Consider the following 18,842-nt stretch of genomic DNA (forward strand, 5'->3'; position numbering starts at 1 on the left):
GGGAGACCTTTAATGACTGCTTCTATTTCCTTAGGAGTTATGGGGTTGTTTAACTGGTTTATCTGTTCCTGATTTAACTTCGATACCTGGTATGTGTGTTTTGAGCTTTAGTAAGGTTTCTTTTACGTATGTAGGTGCCCTTGTATTTGGGGCATAGATATTTAGGATTGAGAGTTCATCTTGGTGGATTTTTCCTTTGATGAATATGAAGTGTCCTTCCTTATCTTTTTTGATGAATTTTAGTTGAAAATTGATTTTATTTGCTATTAGAATGGCTACTCCAGCTTGCTTCTTCTGACCATTTGCTGGGAAAGTTGTTTTCCAGCCTTTCACTCTGATGTAGTGTCTGTCTTTGTCTCTGACGTGTGTTTCCTGTAGGCAGCAGAATGCGGGGTCGTCATTGCGTATCCAGTTTGTTAATCTATGTCTTTTTATTGGGGAGTTGAGACCACTGATGTTGAGAGATATTAAGGAAGAGTGATTATTGCTTCCTCTTATATTCATATTTGGATGTGAGGTTATGTTTGTGTGCTTTTCTTTTCTTTGTTTTGTTGCCAAGACAATTAGTTTCTTGCTTGTTCTAGGGTGTAGCTTGCCTCCTTATGTTGGACTCTACCATTTATTATCCTTTGTAGTGCTGGATTTGTACAAAGATATTGTGTAAGTTTGGTTTTGTCATGGAATATCTTGGTTTCTCCATCTATGTTAATTGAATGTTTTGCAGGATACAGTAACCTGGGCTGGCATTTGTGTTCTCTTAGGGTCTTTATGACATCTGCTCAGGATCTTTTTGCTTTCATAGTGTCTGGCAAGAAGTTTGGTGTGATTCTGATAGGTCTGCCTTTATATATTACTTGAACATTTTCCTTACTGCTTTTAATATTCTTTCTTCATTTTGTGCATTTCGTGTTTTGACTATTATGTGACAGGAGGAATTTCTTTTCTGGTCCAATCTATTTGGAGTTCTGTAGGCTTCTTGTATGTTTATGGGCATCTCTTTCTTTAGGTTAGGGAAGTTTTCTTCTATGATTTTGTTGAAGATATTTACTGTTTTTTTTTGTTTGTTTGTTTGTTTTCAGAGCAGGGGCCCAAACCCAGGGCCTTGCTCTTCCTAGGCAATCACTCTACCACTGAGCTAAATCCCCAACCCCTTTACTGCTCTTTTAACCTCGGATTCTTCACTCTCTTCTATACCTTTTATCCTTACTTTTGATCTTCTCATTGAGTCCTGAATTTCCTGTGTGTTTTGGACCAGTAGCTTTTTCCGTTTTACATTATCTTTGACAGTTGTGTTGATGATTTCTATGGAATCTTCTGCTCTTTAGTTTCTCTCTTCTATCTCTTGTATTCTGTTGGTGATGCTTGTATCTACGGCTCCTTGTCTCTTCTTTTGGTTTTATATATCCATGGTTGTTTCCCTGTGTTCTTTCTTCATTGCTTCTATTTCCATTTTTAATTCCTTCAACTGTTTTTGTTTTCCTGGAATTCTTTCAGGGATTTTTGTGATTCCTCTCTATAGGCTTCTACTTGTTTATTTATATGTTCCTGCATTTTTCTAAGGAGTTCTTCATGTCTTTTTTGAAGTCCTCCAGCATCATGATCAAATATGATTTTAAATCTAGATCTTGCTTTTCTGGTGTGTTTGGATATTCAGTGTTTGCTTTGGTGGGAGAATTGGGCTTTGATGATGCCATGTAGTCTTGATTTCTTTTGTTTGGGTTCCTGTGCTTGCCTCTCGCCATCAGATTATCTCTAGTGTTACTTTGTTCTGCTATTTCTGACAGTGGCTAGACTGTCCTATAAGCCTGTGTGTTAGGAGTGCTGTAGACCTGTTTTCCTGTTTTCTTTCAGCCAGTTATGGGAACAGAGTGTTCTGCTTTCGGGCATGTAGTTTTTCCTCTCTACAGGTCTTCAGCTGTTCCTGTGGGCCTGTATCCTGAGTTCACCAGGCAGGTTGCTTGGAGCAGAAAAGTTGGTCTTACCTGTGATCCCATGGCTCAAGTTAGCTTTGTGCGGTGTTGCTTTTGAGTACTCTGTGAGGGTGGCAACCAGGAGGGCCTGCACCATCTTTTCTGGGAACCCCAGTGCACTGGGGTCCCAGATGGCTTCATGTATTTTCCTCTGGAATCAGAAATGTGGGCAGAGTGTAGTCTCTTCTGGCTTCTCATGCATGTCTACCCCTCTGAAGATTTAGCTCTCCCTCCCACAGGATTTGTGTGCAGAGAACTGTTGATCCGGTCCCTTCAGGTCCTGGTGGTTTCTGGAATGCAGGGGACCTGCAGCTCCAGTGCCCCTATCTTCTGGTTCCCAGAGGCTGTATACAGTTTCCTCTTGGGCCACAGATGTGGGCAGGGGTGGGCAGTATTGGTGGTCTCTTCCACTCTGCATTCTCAGGAGTGCCCACCTGTCTTGGCGGTGAGCTCTCTCTCCCTCTTTTTTCTTTTTTTATTGGATTTATTAATTTTCATTTTTCCTGGTTTTCTGGACATAAGTCCCCTATCTCATCCAACTCCCCTTCTTCCATAAGGTGGTTCCCCTCCCATCTACCCCCTTTCCTGCCCCCCAGACATACATACACTTTCTATATAACATATATATATATATATATATATATATGAGTGTGTGAATATGGGTACTATACAGGTATTTGTACTCGTGTGTGTGTGTGTGTGTGTGTGTGTGTGTGTGTGTGTGGTGTGTACACATATAAAGTAGATTTAATTTGCTAGAATAATCATAAGAAATCACTAAACTGCCATGTCTCCCATGTATGAATGATTCCCCAAATCCCTGTTAAAAGGCCAGATGAGGTGGTGGACACCATTAATGTCAGTATTCCTAAGGAAGATGGGTGGTAGAGATAGGAAACAGCATGGGAGCACTTGGGTCAGGCAGCCTTGCAGACACAGTGTAACAGCATAACCAAGAGAGATTCTTACTCATCTAGGTAGAAAGGGAAAACCTTCTCTCAAAAGTTTTTCTCTGACCTCCACATGCTGCCTATATGCTTGGTCTGTGTGTGTAGCGGGGAGGGCCTCATACATGTACAAATACACATTAATCGATAAGCATGTATAAGCCAAAATTATATTGTAAATCTTCCTTAATCAATGTGCATTTTGTTTATTGAAGTAGGGTCTCTCAGTTGAACATGTCAAAAGGTACTAGTCTTTATCACCAGGTTGTTCTAATGATCCCCTGTTTAGTCTTCCTACCATAGGATTTTCAGGTCAGCTACATATACTCAGCATAGACTTTATATCTAAGAGTCTGATTGCTCATTCTTACAGTTGTGTTGTAAGAACTTTATCAACTAAGACATTTCCTCTACCCTCTAATGTCTCCTATGAGGACTTTACTTTCATTGGTTTACAGGTTTTGCCAAAGTCATATTAAAATTTTCTGAGTCCTAAATCTAAATCGTGTCACATAGCTTATCCTTGTGACCTTATTTAAGAGGATTCTCTTTTAAGTCTCTATTTCCAAATGTCACATCATAACTAAGAAGTTTCTATTATAAAACATTAAGTGAAACATAAAATTTAAAATCCGTTTTCTTCCTGTTAGTGATTAAGAACCTTGACAAAATGACTGATGTCTCATTGGCTAAACTCAAATGGCAAAACTATATTTTAAGGAGTCATTTTGATTGTATGTTCTTATTAGAAAACATGAGGACATTACTGTGTGACACACGTTTACTTCACAATTTTATGTTCAAACGCATTGGAACATTGATGTGAACATACCATATGGACCAACATTGTCACCATAAGTGTATTGACCTAGGGTTAATTTGTAGTACAGCCACCACACTGCTATAGGGCCTGTCAGTGGATTAGCCTCGCCACAAGGCTTCTCATTGACTTTGGATTAATCTATATTAATTTTCCTTACAACATGATTGTTTTCACTGACATATGAGAAGTTCTCTCAATTTTTATATGTTTAAAGTCAAGTTTGTAATTACTCATCTAAGAGTTCTCAAATCTTGAGTAAGTGGCTCCAGTTGGAGCAAGTACATCACCATAGTATGCTGAAGAGTTGTGTCCTGTCCAGGTTCTTCCCAGCATTGTCTTACCCCTTTGCGCTATCGTATAATGTGAAATTTTTGCTCTATTACGTGCTCAAAACTCATGATGTTCTAGTCATGAGTATTATGAAATGAGTTCTCTGAAATAGTAAGAAAATGTATGTCACTTCCCTTCCTTGAATTGTGTATGGTAGATATTTCACTTAACTGATGATACAAATTCAAAAGACTATATTGGCGAATAAATATTAGCTGACTTGTTACATGAAATCTCCAACTTTGGTTAAGGGTGATGCTTAAAGTCAGCTCAGTCATCATTTTTCCAGGCAATGTAATAAAGCAGTGCATACTGTGGTTATGATATGACTTGGAAATGGTTTGGAAGAAAATATGTGTAAATAAGTAAGATTTCAAATGAATCAATTCTTGGACTCCAAATGAAGAAAAAAGATTCTAAAAATGCCTATTGTTTTAATTTGCTTTACTACTAGTTCTTGAGAATGTGTTGTGTATAATACTTACATCCTATTCCCTAACTTCTCCCAGTTTCACCTCTTCCATAATCACTAAACATGGTATTCTTTTTTCTTTCTGTTTTGTTTAACCCCATGAAGTCCAATGCATTCTGCCTGTATATTCTGATATATGGCCATCCAGATGACTTTTCAAGTCAACTGCAGGAAACAAAATGAAGCGAGATTTTGTTTCTTTTTTCTAGATTTACTTTTATTTTATTCATAGTCTGTGTGACAATAGAAGGTTATCTACAACTATGAATATACTCCCAATGCTGTACAAAAATATTTCTTGGTTTTGTCACTTCTATACATAATTTATTTGTATGTTTGTTCACCACTTAATCCTGCCTATAATCCCTGCCACTCCTGGCTATTCAACTGTTTAAGTCTATCCTTTTGTGACAATGAATCATACAGAATAGAAAAAGTACATGTACAGTTATACGATCAAATGGTTTCATCCAAATATCCAAGTATACCTGATAGTGAATGGGCAGTCTCTTTAAAAGGAAAAACAAAACAAAACAAACAAAAAAAGGTATTTGGAAAACTATACATCTATAGGAAAAAGAAATGAAAAATCTCTTTATATTACCCAGTCTGTGAATTCAACTAATATAATCAAAGTGAAATATGAGAGCTAAAAGTGTTAAAATACTGGATGTCTTTGAATTCTGATATTAGGTATATTTTATATTGATAACACAATTTCGAACAATATAAATATAAACACAATTATACCTATATAAAATTTTTGGTAATTCAGAAAATCAACAACTCCTTTAAATATAATTTTTCTTTTTGATTATGAATCATCTTTAGTACAACAAAACTACCTTAATGATTAAATATTCTAAGATTTATTTTAGATATCTCTGTCAATTCTTCAGGTTTTCATGTAACTATAGCTTTAAATATAGACTACATAATTGCTTTGACTTTTTTACAAGGGCAGAAGCCTTAGAAGTAAATCTTACTTGAGAACCTTGGACTTGTCTTCCCCAGCACTGGATGATTTACTTGTAAAAGATGAACATTATCACCTCTCAAGGGTCTCTAGTATAAAATAAAACATAGTGTTCTTTGTTGATCTTAGTAGGTACTGCTGCAGAGATTAGTGAAAAATTATTATCTTTCCTGACTTAAAGAGCTATTTCTTATGTTAATGATAAAGGAAAAGTAACATATTTCATATGGGGTATAAAAACTGTTAACCTTTATTGTATCCTTAAGGAATTATAGTAGCTATAAAATCAGTAAAAGGGATGAGATCATTTCTTTTGTTGATGGGATCCTTTCAAGAAGAGACATATGAAGACTTGAAAACTTGACAATGTCAAGGCTTTTCTTTTTGAAAAGATATCGTTAAATAACAGCTATCAGAAGGTTCCTTTTATAATGCAGTTATAAATTTAATCAAGTAAAGTACATCAAAGATGGCTGATTTTATGCAAATTTCATAAAAAAATAGGAAAACACATGAAATTTTATTTTAGATACTAACTGTATTTAAATCCATCCTAATTAAATCTACCCACATACACATGTTTGGTGCATGAAGTTTGTGAAGTTATAAATGACAGTTGATGATTGTATTATTTTTTGTTTTGTTTACTGCTTGCTTCCTTGGTTGGTGCATGTGTTGGGTTTCTAGAAAGAAGCTCTCTGCTGTGTAGCGCAGGCTATCTTGTAGAACAGGCTGCCCTAAAATTGACTTAGATACACCAACTTTATCACCTAAGTGATGAAATTAAATATGAATATCTGTGACTTAAAATGTAATTATTTAAGTTTGTTAAATTTAGATAATTAAACTCTGTGTTTGTATATGAGAAAGTATGCCTCTGAGTGTGTGCCTGCATGTGCCTGTGTGCTTTGTGTGTTTATGTGTTGTGTGTGTGTGTGTGTGTGTGTGTGTGTCTTTTTGTCTGTGCAGTAGAAGTTAGCCCCAAGATCTTTTATATTCTAGACAAAGGATTCAAACTGAGTCAAATTCCTAGACCCACATAAGCTTCTAAAACTAAACAGGTCATATGATATTTTCAAAATTTATACCTTATGTATTGCTGATTATTTCTGATTTCAAATTTTTGTTTGTCTCTTGCTGAAAATATAAATCAGATACTTATTTCAAGTTGTAAAACTTCATATCACCGTCATTTTATTTTAAACTTATTCTTCATAGATTTATCTTGCATTATATCAAATTGTTTTATTTTATTTTATTTTATTTTACTTTTTTATTGTTTTGATGGATCATCAAATGTTCTCTTTTTTTGGCATTTTTTCTTTATTAATTTTTTTCTCAAGTGTGCTTTCCCCTGCATAGCACCATCATACATGTGCACAGCATCCCTGCTGTTTGCACTGCCAAGTGTTTCATTCATAGGATGTCATACAGAACAGGTTTGCTTGGCCTTTCCTCCAAACTGATGAAAGGACTCTCAGTTGGTAGCATTTCCATGCTGGCCAAGATGCTTGGAAACTTATGTATGTAAAGCCCTACTGAATTTTTTTTTATTAACTTGAGTATTTCTTATATACATTTCGAGTGTTATTCCCTTTCCCGGTATCCGGGCAAACATCCCCCCTCCCCCTCCCCTTCCTTATGGGTGTTCCCATCCAAACCCTCCCCCCATTGCCGCCCTCCCCCCCCATAGTCTAGTTCACAGGGGATTCAGTCTTAACAGGACCCAGGGCTTCCCCTTCCACTGGTGCTCTTACTAGGATATTCATTGCTACCTATGGGGTCAGAGTCCAGGGTCAGTCCATGTATAGTCTTTAGGTAGTGGCTTAGTCCCTGGAAGCTCTGGTTGCTTGACATTGTTGTACATATGGGGTCTCGAGCCCCTTCAAGCTCTTCCAGTTCTTTCTCTGATTCCTTCAATGGGGGACCTATTCTCAGTTCACTGGTTTGCTGCTGGCATTCGCCTCTGTGGCTGTGTCTCTCGGGAGCGATCTACATCCGGTTCCTGTGGGTCTGCACTTCTTTGATTCATCCATCTGGTCTAATTGGGTGGCTGTATATGTATGGGCCACATGTGGGGCAGGCTCTGAATGGGTGTTCCTTCAGTCTCTGTTTTAATCTTTGCCTCTCCCTTCCCTGCCAAGGGTATTCTTTTTCCTCATTTAAAGAAGGAGTGAAGCATTCACATTTTGATCATCCATCTTGAGTTTGGTTTGTTCTAGGGATCTACGATAATTCAAGCATTTGGGCTAATAGCCACTTATCAATGAGTGCATACCATGTGTGTCTTTCTGTGATTGGGTTAGCTCACGCAGGATGATATTTTCCAGTTCCAACAATTTGCCTACGAATTTCTTAAACTCGTTGTTTTTGATAGCTGAGTAATATTCCATTGTGTAGATGTACCACATTTTCTGTATCCATTCCTCTGTTGAAGGGCATCTGGGTTCTTTCCAGTTTCTGGCTATTATAAATAAGGCTGCGATGAACATAGTGGAGCACGTGTCTCTTTTATATGTTGAGGCATCTTTTGGGTATATGCCCAAGAGAGGTATAGCTGGATCCTCAGGCAGTTCAATGTCCAATTTTCTGAGGAACCTCCAGACTGATTTCCAGAATGGTTTTACCAGTCTGCAATCCCACCTACAATGGAGGAGTGTTCCTCTTTCTCCACATCCTCGCCAGCATTTGCTGTCACCTCAGTTCTTGATCTTAGCCATTCTCACTGGTGTGAGGTAAAATCTCAGTGTTGTTTTGATTTGCATTTCCCTTATGACTAAAGATGTTGAACATTTCTTTAGGTGTTTCTCAGCCATTTGTCATTCCTCAGCTGTGAATTCTTTGTTTAGCTCTGAACCCTATTTTTTAATAGGGTTATCTGTTTCCCTGCGGACTAACTTCTTGAGTTCTTTGTATATTTTGGATATAAGGCCTCTATCTGTTGTAGGATTGGTAAAGATCTTTTCCCAATCTGTTGGTTGCCGTTTTGTCCTAACCACAGTGTCCTTTGACTTACAGAAGCTTTGCAGTTTTATGAGATCCCATTTGTCGATTCTTGATCTTAGAGCGTAAGCCATTGGTGTTTTGTTCAGGAAATTTTTTCCAGTGCCCATGTGTTTGAGATGCTTCCCTAGATTTTCTTCTATTAGTTTTAGTGTGTCTGGTTTGATGTGGAGGTCCTTGATCCACTTGGACTTAAGCTTTGTACAGGGTGATAAGCATGGATCGATCTGCATTCTTTTACATGTTGCCCTCCAGTTGAACCAGCACCATTTACTGAAAATGCTATCTTTTTTCCATTTGATGGTTTTGGCTCCTTTGTCAAAAATCAAGTGACCATAGGTGTGTGGGTTCATTTCTGGGTCTTCAATTCTATTCCACTGGTCTATCTGTCTGTCTCTGTACCAATACCATGCAGTTTTTATCACTATTGCTCTGTAATACTGCTTCAGTTCAGGGATAGTGATTCTCCCTGAAGTCCTTTTATTGTTGAGGATAGCTTTAGCTATCCTGGGTTTTTTGTTATTCCAAATGAATTTGCAAATTGTTCTGTCTAACTCTTTGAAGAATTGGATTGGTATTTTGATGAGGATTGCATTGAATCTGTAGATTGCTTTTGGTAAAATGGCCATTTTTACTATATTAATCCTGGCCATCCATGAGCATGGGAGATCATTCCATCTTCTGAGGTCTTCTTCAATTTCTTTCCTCAGTGTCTTGAAGTTCCTATTGTACAGATCTTTTACTTGCTTGGTTAAAGTCACACCGAGTTACTTTATATTATTTGGGACTATTATGAAGGGTGTCGTTTCCCTAATTTCTTTCTCGGCTTGTTTCTCTTTTATATAGAGGAAGGCAGTTGATTTATTTGAGTTAATTTTATACCCAGCCACTTTGCTGAATTTGTTTATCAGCTTCAGTATTTCTCTGGTAGAACTTTTGGGATCACTTAAATATACTATCATATCATAGGCAAATAGTGATATTTGACCTCCTCTTTTCTGATCTGTATCCCCTTTATCTCCTTTTGTTGTCTGATTGCTCTGGCTAGAAATTCAAGAACTATATAGAATAAGTAGGGAGAGAGTGGGCAGCCTTCTCTAGTCCCTGATTTTAGTAGGATTGCTTCAAGTTTCTCTCCATTTAGTTTAATGTTAGCAACTGGTTTGCTGTATATGGCTTTTACTATGTTTAGGTATGGGCCTTGAATTCGTATTCTTTCCAGGAGTTTTATCATGAAGGGGTGTTGAATTTTGTCAAATGCTTTCTCAGCATCTAATGAAATGATCATGTGGTTCTGTTCTTTCAGTTTGTTTATATAATGGATCACGTTGATGGTTTTACGTATTTTAAACCATCCCTGCATGCCTGGGATGAAGCCTACTTGATCATGGTGGATGATTGTTTTGATGTGCTCTTGAATTCGGTTTGCCAGAATTTAGTTGAGTATTTTTGTGTTGATATTCATAAGGGATATTGGTCTGAAGTTCTCTTTCTTCATTGGATCTTTGTGTGGTTTAGTTATAAGGGTAATTGTGGCTTCGTAGAAGGTATTCGGTAGTGATCCATCTGTTTGAATTTTGGGGAATAGTTTGGATAATATTGGTATGAGGTCTTCTATGAAGGTTTGATAGAATTCTGCACTAAACCCGTCTGGATCTGGGCTCTTTTTGGTTGGGAGACCTTTAATGACTGCTTCTATTTCCTTAGGAGTTATGGTGTTGTTTAACTGGTTTATCTGTTCCTGATTTAACCTCGATACCTGGTATCTGTCTAGGAAATTGTCCATTTCCTGAAGATTTTCAAGTCTTGTTGAATATAGGTTTTTATAGTAAGATCTGATGATTTTTTTGAATTTCCTCTGAATGTGTAGTTATGTCTCCCTTTTCATTTCTGATTTTGTTAATTTGGACACACTCTCTGTGTCCTCTCATAAGTCTGGCTAAGGGTTTATCTCTCTTGTTGATTTTCTCAAAGAACCAATTTTGGTTCTGTTGATTCTTTCTATGGTCCTTTTTGTTTCTACTTGGTTGATTTCAGCTCTGAGTTTGATTATTTCCTGCCTTCTACTCCTCCTGGGTGTATTTGCTTCTTTTTGTTCTAGAGCTTTCAGGGGTGCTGTCAAGCTGCTGACATATGCTCTTTCCTGTTTCTTTTTGCAGGCACTCAGCGCTATGAGTTTTCCTCTTAGCACAGCTTTCATTGTGTCCCATAAGTTTGGGTATGTTGTACCTTCATTTTCATTAAATTCTAAAAACTTTTTAATTTCTTTCTTTATTTCTTCCTTGACCAGGTTATCATTGAGTAGAGCATTGTTCAATTTCCACGTATATGTTGGCATTCTTCCCTTATTGTTATTTAAGACCAGTTTTAGGCCATGGTGGTCAGATAGCACGCATGGGATTATTTCTATCTTTCTGTACCTGTTGAGGCCCTTTTTTTGACCAATTATATGGTCAATTTTGGAGAAAGTACCATGAGGAGCTGAGAAGAAGGTATATCCTTTTGCTTTAGGATAGAATGTTCTATAAATATCCGTTAAGTCCATTTGGCTCATGACTTCTCTTAGTCTGTCGACATCACTGTTTAATTTCTGTTTCCATGATCTATCCATTGATGAGAGTGGGGTGTTGAAATCTCCCACTATTTTTGTGTGAGGTGCAATGTGTGTTTTGAGCATTAGTAAGGTTTCTTTTACGTATGTAGGTGCCCTTGTATTTGGGGCATAGATATTTAGGATTGAGAGTTCATCTTGGTGGATTTTTCCTTTGATGAATATGAAGTGTCCTTCCTTATCTTTTTTGATGAATTTAAGTTGAAAATTGATTTTATTTGCTATTAGAATGGCTACTCCAGCTTGCTTCTTCTGACCATTTGCTGGGAAAGTTGTTTTCCAGCCTTTCACTCTGAGGTAGTGTCTGTCTTTGTCTCTGAGGTGTGTTTCCTGTAGGCAGCAGAATGCAGGGTCCTCGTTGCATATCCAGTTTGTTAATCTATTTCTTTTTATTGGGGAGTTGAGGCCATTGATGTTGAGAGATATTAAGGAATAGTGATTATTGCTTCCCATTATATTCATATTTGGATGTGAGGTTATGTTTGTGTGCTTTCACTCTCTTTGTTTTGTTGCCAATACGATTAGTTTCTTGCTTCTTCTAGGGTATAGCTTGCCTCTTTATGTTGGGCTTTACCATTTATTATCCTTTGTAGTGCTGGATTTGTAGAAAGATATTGTGTAAATTTGGTTTTGTCATGGAATATCTTGGTTTCTCCATCTATGTTAATTGAGAGTTTTACAGGATACAGTAATCTGGGCTGACATTTGTGTTCTCTTAGGGTCTGTATGACATCAGTCCAGGATATTCTGGCCTTCATAGTTTCTGGCGAGAAGTGTGGTGTGATTCTGATAGGTCTGCCTTTATATGTTACTTGACCTTTTTCCCTTACTGCTTTTAATATTCTTTCTTTATTTTGTGCGTTTGGTGTTTTGACAATTATGTGACGGGAGGTGTTTCTTTTCTGGTCCAATCTATTTGGAGTTCTGTAGGCTTCTTGTATGACTATGGGTACCTCTTTTTTAGGTTAGGGAAGTTTTCTTCTATGATTTTGTTGAAGATATTTACTGGTCCTTTGAGCTGGGAGTCTTCACTCTCTTCTATACCTATTATCCTTAGGTTTGATCTTCTCATTGAGTACTGGATTTCCTGTATGTTTTGGACCAGTAGCTTTTTCTGCTTTACATTATCTTTGACAGTTGAGTCAATGATTTTTATGGAATCTTCTGCTCCTGAGATTCTCTCTTCCATCTCTTGTATTCTGTTGGTGAAGCTTGTATCTACAGCTCCTTGTCTCTTCTTTTGGTTTTCTATATCCAGGGTTGTTTCCATGTGTTCTTTCTTGATTGCTTCTATTTCCATTTTTAATTACTTCAACTGTTTGATTGTGTTGTCCTGGAATTCTTTCAGGGATTTTTCCGATTCTTTCAGGGAGTTTTGGGATTCCTCTCTGTAGGCTTCTACTTGTTCTCTAAGAGAGTTCTTCACGTCTTTCTTGAAGTCCTCCAGCATCATGATCATATATGATTTTGAAGCTAGATCTTGCTTTTCTGGTATGTTTGGATATTCCATGTTAGTTTTGGTGGGAGAATTGGGCTCCGATGATGCCATGTAGTCTTGGTTTCTCTTGCTTGGATTCCTGCGCTTGCCTCTCGCCATCAGATTATCTCTAGTGTTACTTTGTTCTGCTATTTCTGACAGTGGCTAGACTGTCCTATAAGCCTGTGCGTCAGGAGTGCTGTAGACCTGTTTTCCTCTCTTTCAATCAGTTATGGGAACAGAGTGTTCTGCTTTCGGGCGTGTAGTTTTTCCTCTCTACAGGTCTTCAGCTGTTCCTGTGGGCCTGTGTCTTGGGTTCACCAGGCAGCTTTCTTGCAGCAGAAAAGTTGGTCTTACCTGTGGTCCCGAGGCTCAAGTTCGTTCGTGGTGGGCTGCCCACGGGCTCTCTGCAGAGGCAGCAACCAGGAAGATATGCGCCGCCCCTTCCGGGAGCTTCAGTGCACCAAGGTTCCAGTTGGCCTTTGGTGTTTTCCTCTGGCATCCGAGATGTGTGTGCAGAGAGCAGTCTTTTCTGGTTTCCCAGGCTTGTCTGCCTCTCTGAAGGTTTAGCTCTCCCTCCCACTGGATTTGGGTGCAGAGAACTGTTTATCCGCTCTGTTTCCTTCAGGTTCCGGCGGTGTCTCAGGCAGGGGTCCTGCCACTCCTGGGCCCTCCCTCATGGGAGCCCAGAGGCCTTATACAGTTTCCTCTTGGGCCAGGGATGTGGGCAGGGGTGGGCAGTGTTGGTGGTCTCTTCTACTCTGCAGCCTCAGGAGTGCCCACCTGACCAGGCGGTTGGGTCTCTCTCTCCCGGGGTGTGGGATCAGAGAGCTGCTGATTTCTAATTATTTTAATACAGTAATCTACCTACCAGTATAATTTTCAAATAAATCCAATTATTGAAATTATGTATTTTATCACTGTTGTTCTGTAGTACAGCTTGAAGTCAGTGATGGTGATTCCCTCAGAAGTTCTTTAATTTGTGAGAATGGTTTTCGTTATCTTGATTGTTATTCAAGATGATTTTAGAATTGCTCTTATGATCTCTGTGAAGAACTGAGTTGTAATTTTGATGAGGATTGCATTGAATCTATAGATAGATGTTGGTAAGATGGCCATTTCTACCATGTTAATTCTGCCAACCCATGAACATGGGAGGTCTTTCCATCTTCTGAGATCATCTTCAATTTCTTTGTTCAGAAACTTGAAGCTTTTTGTCATAAAGATCTTTTACTTGCTTGGTTAGAGTCATACCGAAGTATTTTTTTATTAACTTGAGTATTTCTTATATACATTTCGAGTGTTATTCCCTTTCCCGGTTTCCGGGCAATCATCCCCCTCAACACCGAAGTATTTTATGTTATTTGGGACGATTGTGAAGGGTGTCATTTCCATAATTCGTTCTCAGCCAGTTTATTCTTTAAGTAGAGGAATGTAACTGATTCGTTTGAGTTAATTTTATACTCAGCCACTTTGCTGAAGTTGTTTATCAGGCTTAGTAGTTCTCTGGTGGAATTTTCAGGGTCACTTAAGTATACTTTCATATCTTCTGCAACTAATGATATTTTGACTTCTTCCTTTCCAATTTGTATTTCTTTCACTCCTATTGTTGTCTAATTACTCGGGCTAGAAATTCTGGTACTTTACTGAATACATTGGGAACGAGTGGATGTGCTTGTCTTGTCCCTGATTTTAGTGGGATTTTTTTCAGAGAGGAGGCCTGTGGTCCTTTGGAGACTTGATACCATAGCATAAGGTGCTGCTAGAGTGCTAAGGCAGGAATGGGTGTGTAGGAGAGCAGTTTCATACAGGCAAAGGGGAGGGGGGATTGGATGGGAGGGTTTTGAAGGAGAAACCAAGAAGGGGAACAACATTCGAAAGGTAAATAAATAAAATCACCAACAAAATAAAAATAAATAAATAAATCTTGAGAGCAATTTTGTCAACAGATCATACACAGGAACTTTGATCAGTGAGTCAAAATGAATGATTTCGTTATAACTGATAATTTCAAATATTTTGTTACAGTAATGGAAACCTAAAATGAAGACCTGATGTTCTAAAATTCCAAGACTAAAGAAATCTACAAATATAAACATACACAGTTAAGTATGTTTACTTAAATGTATATGTGGCATGATATCTATATACACGAAGAAACAGATTTATAAAGTGTTTATACTTACCTAAACTACGTAAATTTTTTTAAATATTGTTATAATGAAAATATAGAAGATACTATTGTAATTAAAATTATAAGTTTACTTCAAAAGCATTAGCTCAAATATAAAAAACTTATAAATATGTAAAAATATGCAAAATGAAAAAGTATATAGGATGTAATATGATTAAAAGTTGGAAATGGTTTTTAGTATATGACATTATAATTATTTAGTATTGTTTGAGTTGAGTCAAGTAATATAGTGATTCAAGTATATAATCTTTTTAATATTAAATTTAATTATTTAATTCTTTCTTTAATACATCTGTAATTTATGTTTCAATATGTTGAACATTGTCTCATATATTCATTTATTCAAAATTGTATCTAAAATATACTTATCTACAAATTTCACTTTAAGTTCATCAGTTAATTACAGATTATGTAACAATTTAAGATGTTATTTCTTTTGGCACTTTAGGACAACTGCACTGACAGAGGTAATACATTGGTAATGAATGATTGTGGGAACTAGACATTGTAGTTAAATGCTGGGATGTTGAGATACACGAAAAAGAAAGATGTTATTCATTTATGAATACCACAAAGTGGAAACATCAAGATTGCCTAACAAATTGAATATGTGGCTAGACAATCCAGGGACTGAGAACTTGCATTTTAAAGACAAAATATAGTACCACAAACTGAGCTTAAAATATATTCAAATATATTAAATAGAATGATAACTGCATACTTAATATATGTTAATTAATATTTCTGCTGTGGGGTTTTCTTCTTCTACATTTGTAGCCGTACATCTTTGTGATTAGGTGAGTGTCAGGGTGGGGAGGTGGAAGGAAGGGTGATTGGGGAGGGAGAACACTTATAGAAAAATGAGGAGGGGGTAGGATAGGGGTAGTTGTGGATGGGAAACCAGGAAATGGAATAACATTTCCCTTATGTATATTAACATAAAAATACTCAATAAAATTCTCACAAACTGAATCCAAGAACACATCAAAACAATCATCCATTATGATAAAGTAAGCTTCATCCTAGGGATGCAGGGATTGTTCAATATACAGAAATTTATCAACGTAATCAAACATATAAATAAACTCAAAGAAAAAAAAACCTGATCATTTCTTTGGATTATGAGAAAGCATTTGACACAATTTAACACCCCTTCATGATAAAAGTCCAGGAAATATCAGAAATTCAAGGCCCATTCCAAAACATAGTGAAATCAATATACAGCAAACCAGTAGCTAACATTAAACTAAATGGAGAGAAATGTGAAGCAATCCCACTAAAATCAGGGATTAGACAAGGCTGCCACTGTCTATCAAATTATTCTATATGGTACTCAAAGTCCTAACCAGAGCAATGAGGGGAAGTCAAAGTGATACAAATTGGAAAGGAAGAAGTCAAAATATGAATATTTGCAGATGATATGGTAGTATATTAATGTGATCCCAGAAGTTGCACTAAGCCTGATAAACAACTTCAGCAAAGTGGCAGGGTACAAAATTAACTCAAACAAATCAGTAGCCTTCCTCTGCTCAAAAGATGAACAGGCTAGGAAAAATTTATGGAAGTGATACCCTTCACAATAGTCATAAATAACATAAAATACTTCGCAGTTACTCTAACCAAGCAACTGAAAGATCTGTATAACAAGAACAAGTCTCTAAAGAAAGAAATTGATGAAGATCACAGAAGATGGAAAGAATTCCCATGCTCATGGATTGGCAGGATTAACATAGTAAAAATGGCCATTTTGCCAATGTCAATCTACAGATTCAATGCAATCCCCATCAAAATTCTAAATCAACTCTTCATAGAGTTAGAGCAATTTGCAAATTCATTTGGAATAGCCAAAGACCAAGGATAGTGAAAACTATCCGCAACAATAAAAGAACTTCTGGGGAAATCACCATCCCTGACCTCAAGCAGTATTACAGAGTGATAGTGACAAAAACTATGTGGTATTGGTACAGAGACAGGCAGGTAGATCAAAGGAATAGAATTGAAGACATGGAAATGAACTCATACACCTAGGGTCACTTGATCTTTGACAGAGGAGCTAAAACCATCTAGTGGAAAAAAGATAGCATTTTCAACAAATGGTGCTGGTTCAACTGGAGGTTGTATCATGTAGAAGAATGCAAATTGACCCACTCTTATTGCCCTGTACAAAGCTTAAGTCCAAGTGGATCAAGGACCTCCACATAAAACCACATAAAATAGAACTAATAGAAGAAAAAGTGGGGAAGCATCTCGAATACATGGGCACTTGGGAAAATTTCCTGAACAAAACACCAATGGCTTATGCTCTAAGATCAAGAAACGACAAATGGGACCTCATAAAACTGCAAAACTTCTGTAAGGCAAAGGACACTGTTGTTAGGACAAAATGGCAACCAACAAATTGGGAAAAGGTTTTTACCAATCCTATACCTTATAGAGGGCTAATATCCAAAATATTCAAAGAACTTAAGTTAGACTCCATAGAGCCAAATAAACCTAGTAAAAATAGAGTACAGAGCTAAACAAAAAATTCCCAGCTGAGCAATATCAAATAGCTGAGAAGCACCTAAAGAAAGGTTCAGCATCCTTAGTCATAAGGGAAATGAAAATCCAAACAACTCTGAGATTCCACCTCACACCAGTCAGAATGGCTAAGATCAAAATCTCAGGTGACAACAGATGCTGGAGAGGATATGGAGAAAGAGGAACACTTCTCCATTGTTGGTGGGATTACAAACTGTCACAACCATTCTGGAAATCAGTCTGGAGGTTCCTCAGAAAATTGGACATTGCACTATCTGAGGACCCATCTATACCTCTCCTGGGCATATACCCAAAAGATGCTCCAACATACAACAAAGAAACATGTTTCACTATGTTAGTAGCAGCCTTCTTTATAGTAACCAGAAGCTGAAAAAAATTCCAGATACCCATCACCAGAGGAATGGATACAGAAAATGTATTATATCTACATAATGGAGTACTACTTAGCTATCAAAAACAATGGCTTCATGAAATTCATATGCGAATGAATTGAAATAGAAAATATCATCCTGAGTGAGGTAACTCAATCACCGAAAAACACACATGGTATGCACTCACTTATAGGTGGATATTAGCCAAAGCTCGAATAACACAACATACAATCTACAGACCACCTAAAGCTGAAGAAGGAAGAACAAAGTATGGATGCTTCATGCCTTAAAAAGGGGAACAAAAATATTCATAGGAGAGATATGGAGCCAAATTTGAAGCAGAGACTGAAGGAATGGCCATTCAGAGCCTGCCCCACATGGGTATACAGCCCATATATATACAACCACGAAAACTCGATAATATTGATGAAGCTAAGAAGTCCATGTTGATAGAGGCCTGATATAGCAGTCTCCTGAGAGGCATAGCCAGAGCATGCTAAATACAGAGGTGTATGCTAGCAACAAACTATTGAACTGAGAATGCAGTTCACATTGGAGGAATTAGAGAAAGGATCTAAAGAGCTGAAGGGGCTTCCAACCCCATATGAACAACAATGCCAAACAAACTGAGCTCCCAGGGACTAAAGCGCTACCCAAAGACTACACAGGGACTGACCCATGGCTCCAGTTGCAAATGTAGCAGAAGATGACCTTGTTGGGCACCAATGGAAGGAGAATCCCTTGTTCCTGCCAAGGCTGTACTCCACAGTGCAGGGGAATGACAGGGGTGTGGGGAGGGATGCAAATAGGGGTGGTTGTGAAGGGGAACACTCTTATAGAAGAAGGGGAGGGGGATGGGATTTGGGGGTTTAGAACTATAAACTGCAGAAGTGAAAACATTTGAAATGTAAATAAAAAATCCAATTAAAAAAGAAAAATGTGAATGAAAATAATAAATTTAAAAATATCTGAAATTTAGGGAAATTGTGAAATTTAGGAGTTAGAGAATAGTAAAATTATGCTATATACATGTATGGGTATCACATGCAGATAATTTCCATTAATGTAATAAAAACTTTCAATGTCCAATAAAATATAAAATATAGAAAAAAAAGAAATATTTCTGC

General features: G+C 37.4%; 1 long non-coding RNA gene across 2 annotated transcripts in view; it reads left to right on the forward strand.

Annotated features, from left to right (window-relative positions):
* LOC102552232 (uncharacterized) overlaps positions 1-18,842 on the forward strand; it is a 212,984-nt gene that overhangs the window by 95,389 nt on the left and 98,753 nt on the right. For both annotated transcript variants that reach the window (XR_015671183.1, XR_015671184.1), the window contains one exon: positions 14,638-14,718. This is a non-coding gene — a long non-coding RNA (uncharacterized LOC102552232). The remainder of the gene's footprint in view (positions 1-14,637; positions 14,719-18,842) is intronic.

Source organism: Rattus norvegicus, chromosome 2 (assembly GCF_021556685.1).
Source record: "Rattus norvegicus strain SHRSP/BbbUtx chromosome 2, alternate assembly SHRSP_T2T, whole genome shotgun sequence".
Classification (NCBI taxonomy): Eukaryota; Metazoa; Chordata; class Mammalia; order Rodentia; family Muridae; genus Rattus; species Rattus norvegicus.